Below are 5,741 nucleotides of genomic sequence, written 5' to 3'. Positions count from 1 at the left end.
ATAATAATAATAATAATAATAATAATAATAATAATAATAATAATAATAATAATAATAATAATAATAATAATAATAATAATAATAATAATATAAATAATAATAATAATAATAATAATAATAATAATAATAATAATAATAATAATAATAATAATAATAATAATAATAATAATAATAATAATAATTAGATTATAACGACGATAATAATAATCATTTTTACAAAAATTCAATTGACTATAACTTCTAAACCGTTCATCGAAATCATTCGATATCTAAATGAAAAGTTCTCAATTTTTCGGTAGCTTTCCAACGACGTGCATATCATATACCTTATCTTAATAGCATATGTATTTAATTTAAGATTCAACATAACCTATCTAACAACAATAACGAACGTATAAGCATGCATAATCCTATATACTTGAGCACTAGTCAGGGATACACTAATAATATATAAAAGTTAAGTTATGAGGGCTCACGTATCAATATTGAGATTCAATATTGCAGGAAAAGTACGTAGACACAACGGGGATGATAAATACTAGTTTGACTCACGAGCAATACTCCCGAACCATACATATAACCTCCATAGCTATAACCCATAATTTCCTTAGCTCTATCCCGCTCGAAAAATAATTTCGAAATCACTCGGACAGCACTCCGTCGTAATATTTTATGTATACTAATAATATCTTGAAATAATACGGAGTAAATATATATATGTAAATCGATTGAGAGAGTTTAGATAAAAAAATTTCAAGTTTCTATGAAATAATGAAACCTATTGAATTCTATTTATAATAGATTTTTGAATTATTAAAGTGAATTATTAAAGTATGAATTATTAAAGTGAATTATTAAAGTATGAATTATTAAAGTGAATTATTAAAGTATGAATTATTAAAGTGAATTATTAAAGTATGAATTATTAAAGTGAATTATTAAAGTTAAAATAAAGTAAAAATAAAGTAAAGGTAAAGTTTAAGTATAGTAAAAGTATAAAACAATGTACGTATAATACGCGTATAAATATATATAATATTAATTTAAATCGTTATATATATTTAATAAATTAAATATAAATAGCGTTATCTTTATCATACTTGTTAAGTAATGAGTTGTCAAAAGTGGTTCTAGATATTTATAAAAGTTATATACGTTTTAATAATAAAGTTCTTTTTAAACTGAAAACGTTTTTGTACGTTTGAAACTAAATCAAATAAATATGATAATTTTGTTTTCCAAAACTAAATATATTTAAGAATCATTTTGTTTAAAGGTTAAAATAATGGAAATCGTTATATCATAAAAGGTTTTAGACAAGTAGAATCATATATATTCATAATAAGGTTTCAAGTTTTTAAATTACAGTCTGTTGGTGAAGCATGGAATAAAGTCCAAAGATTAAATAAACGTATGAAATCATCTTAATGAAAAATGTTGAGTTACTTAACTTATCGATATCCAACATCTAAGTTATTTACACTCCACGTTCTTACTTATAAATCACTTTACCATTTTTCGAATGTTGTCAAAAAGAATATATTTCTTAAATCACAGTGGACCTCATAACATGAACCCGTAATCATATCACAATGTATCTGATAAATCAATCATTTGATATCATCTTCTAATTCTATCGATAAACATATTGAAACAAATATGTTCGTGTAAAGTATTATACGTTTAATACTTTATTAATATTCTCAAGTTATAATATATATATATATATATATATATATATATATATACATATATATATACATATCTATTTATATATAACGGTTCGTGAATCGTCGGAATTTGGTCGAGGTTATAATGAATGTATGAACACAGTTTAAAATTCTTGAGATTTAACTTAACAAACTTTGCTTATCGTGTCGGAATAATATAAAGATAAAGTTTAAATTTGGTTGGAAACTTCCGGGTTGTCACAACGTGTACCTTTATCAAAAATTAAACTTAATCATTGATAAACTATGTCATTCGAAGTGTAGCTTTAATCAATTAAGTGTTTTGGTTATTTGCTTCTATAAATTATCGTCTCGTAGTATATACATATACATATATACATTTTCATTTTAAAATAGTGTTTTACTGTAGCAAAGTTACTGTAGCAATATAGATAGGGTGGAAGAATTGTGTGAATGAAAAACTGAATTCGTTCGAATTTATAGCACCTTGCCTGTCCAGCACTCCCATGCGATCGCATGGGTCTGAGGAACAATGGCCATGCGATCGCATGGCTTGAAGATCCAGCTCACAATCGTTTGTTTGCTAGTTCGTCGACATATTATTTAATTATATATAATATATTTAATTTATATAATTAATTATATATTATATTAAATTCACGTGCATAGTTGACTTGTAATTTTTGGTCCGTTGACTCGTACGTTGTTACTCGACTTATGTCCCGGTTCCGGTTTCTCGAATGCATTTTCGTACGCTTAGAAAACTAGTACTTTTCGTTACGTGACGTGTACCTTTATCAAAAATTAAACTTAATCATTGATAAACTATGTCATTCGAAGTGTAGCTTTAATCAATTAAGTGTTTTGGTTATTTGCTTCTATAAATCATCGTCTCGTAGTATATACATATACATATATACATTTTCATTTTAAAATAGTGTTTTACTGTAGCAAAGTTTTTTTACTGTAGCAAATAGTGATTTTCGAAAACACTGTAGCTTTTCGGGTATTGTAGCAATTCGAAAATACTGTAGCAAATTAGTGTTTACTGGTTCATCTTAAACGTTTTAGTTAACTTATCTAAATATCAATCGAATCAATAATCGAATGTTACTATCGTTTACTAAATAACTTGAAATTATATATATATATATATATATATATATATATATATATATATATATATATATATATATATATATATATATATATATATATATATATATATGCACATTAAGTTATATAAATATATTGTTCGTGAATCTTCGAGAACAGCCAAAGAATAATTGATTACATGAATATAGTTCCAAAACTTTCGTGACTCAACATTACAGACTTTGCTTATCGTATTGGAAACGTTAATCATTAAGTTTAAATTTGGTCAGAAATTTCCGGGTCATCACAACTTTGGTTTTTGATTGTATTTGATTTTGGTTTTGATTTTGATTCCAAATTCTATGATTTTCGTTTCTTATTCCAAACTCATTTACTTTGTTATCTATACAAATAGAAGAGCTAAGAAGTGAAGACATGAAGTGAAGACATGAAGTGAAGTATACCACTGTAGATTGAATGGTTATATGGTTAGTGGTAGTTGATATTATAGTTTCATTTTTTTGATGTATTCACTTTATTATGTCTCACTCATAAGGCTTCAGTTATTTACAACTGCACAAACATCAGTTTAATAGGATTATACCTGGCAATTGGGTTGGGTTGGGTTGGGTTGGGTCGGGGTTGGGTCGGGTCGAAACGGGTCGGGGTTTAAATAAGTCCGGGTCGAAACGGGTCTGAAATTTTCAACGGGTCGAACGAGTCGGGTCAAAAGCGGGTCGGGTCGGGTCGAGACCCTTTTTTTTTAGTGAATTCTTTAATAAAATATTTGTTTAAATTGGTTGACTATAAGGATTCACTGTTCGAACAAGTTGTATTGGATGCTAAAAAAACTTGAATGAAAATTTAATGTATTCTGTAGATATTGTATCTATCTCATGGTTTCATTTTGTTTCCTTTTCATTTGTTGATATTAAACAAGTTATTTAAAAAACTTGAGTAAGATTACTTATTTACTTGTACATAATCATATATATGATTTCGCCACCTGCCTTTTTGAGTTGCAAATTATTAATTTATAAATATAAACACAAAGAAGCAACAAACTTTGTAAATCCACATACAAGAAATTAAGATCATTGTCATATTTATAGAAACAACAGAGAAAGTTCAAGGATTTCAAACTACAAGTCATTCAACAACTAAAGAAAGTTCAAGGCTTTCGGACTACAAATCATTCAACAAAACTACAAAGAAATTTCAAAGACTTCAACTTCGAAATTTCAAAGACTTCTGCAGACTGATCGTTGCTAAAACACCTGGGGATATGCCGTTTCATATTGGAAGTTCCAAACTCAGTCTTAATTAGTGTGCCACAGTTGTTACATCTCGCCTTTTGCACTCCCTCATCCCCTAAAGGTAACTTAACAAAATAATCCCATACACGAGAACGCTTTTTGCCCGTTGTAGAAGAACTAGCATCTTCTTCATTCTCTAAAACATCCACGGGTTCTTGTTGAAGATTCTCTTCTGACATACTCATTCCAAATCAACTATTTTCCAACAATCTGTAATAGATTAAAATATAAAAATAAGAGCTCATAAACAACGGTTATACCAAAATAGGGGTGCTACAATGACTGTACACATAAGTAGTCACCTAAATTCGAATAGTAACTCGTAACGCATGAACAAACACAAAAAACTAACAATTACAAAACAAAGTACTAAAACACATTAAAGTGTTATAACAAAAAGCTACAATGAACAAAGTAGGACAACAAAGCAGATTAACAACAACAGCTACTAAAACTAATAACAATACATTAAATTAAACAAAGTAACACAAATATGTGCCTTGTTAGGTCACCAAATAGAAATGCAATTAAGTTTAACATATACTATTGCAAAAGGATGAAAGTCATCAAACTAACTACTGCAGCTTCACACAAAATTGGTTAAACATTACTCCTGACCCTACACTTATACAACAACACATTATTACTATTTCCTAAAATTTAAAAACAAAAATAGTTATAGCACCTAAGAGAGAAATCAGATAATTCATATGCAGTAGCAGAAATCAGATAACCAAAACTTCTTTTTGTCTTCCGGTTTCTATATTTTTATACATAATCATGACTAGGACCAAAATTGTATTTATAAATAAAATCATATTATTAAAAACAAAAAATAATATTCTGAAATATGAATCAGGTATATGAAATTTAAATACATTCCAACATAACATTCCATTTACAAGCAAGTATAACACAAAAAGCTGGACACGAAACTAAGTAATTGAGTATGGTTACAAAATTAGGAGAAAATGTACCTTGACTTCGTCAAATATATGAGTAGAAAAACCGTCGATGCACTTTGACGTCTAAAATTGAACACCGTAATCGATACAAAACTAAGATAATTGAAGAGTAGAAAAACCGTCGATTGTGGTCTTCAACAAAGTCCAAAAAAAAAAAACGAATTGCAAAACGATTCAGAAGTTGCGACTTGCGATGGATACAGATCTGGAATCACAACTTTCAATTTGACGATTTGGGGATGGAAATATACATCTGATTACGCGATTTAGGGTTTATGACGAGAGAAGATATTGGCGATTTGGGATTTAGGGTTCATGACGAGTTTACGCGATTTAGAATTCTGGATTTATGAAGATTTGAATTTGCATTAGTATAGACCCGGTTGGACCCGAAATTAAAACCCATTGGACCCCCGTAATTTTTTTTGCCAGATTTTATAATCTCTTTTGGACCCTATATATTTACATTCTCTGATATTTTGAGGCCCATTGGACCCGAATTTTTAAACCCAACAGACCCAGTTTTTATGTTTTGGGTTTAGTTTGCCAGGTATAAATAGGATCATGTGCTCAACAGTTTAAGCTCTTTCTTTCAAACGTAGTCAAAATGTTTTAGCGAAAGGATTTCTTATTTTCATGAGAACTGGAAATTTATTTTTATTAATGATCATCAT

General features: G+C 28.3%; 1 long non-coding RNA gene across 1 annotated transcript; it reads right to left on the bottom strand.

Annotated features, from left to right (window-relative positions):
• Positions 1-3,842: 3,842 nt before the first annotated feature.
• On the bottom strand, positions 3,843-5,438 carry LOC139898320 (uncharacterized). Its single transcript, XR_011776959.1, has 2 exons — positions 5,080-5,438; positions 3,843-4,312 (listed from the first exon to the last, which is right to left on the bottom strand). It is a non-coding gene; the product is annotated as an uncharacterized lncRNA (long non-coding RNA).
• Positions 5,439-5,741: the final 303 nt, after the last annotated feature.

Source organism: Rutidosis leptorrhynchoides, chromosome 3 (assembly GCF_046630445.1).
Source record: "Rutidosis leptorrhynchoides isolate AG116_Rl617_1_P2 chromosome 3, CSIRO_AGI_Rlap_v1, whole genome shotgun sequence".
NCBI lineage: Eukaryota > Viridiplantae > Streptophyta > Magnoliopsida > Asterales > Asteraceae > Rutidosis > Rutidosis leptorrhynchoides.
Note: the sequence above shows the minus strand (reverse complement) of the source record. Positions and strands in the feature narration are given on the sequence as shown.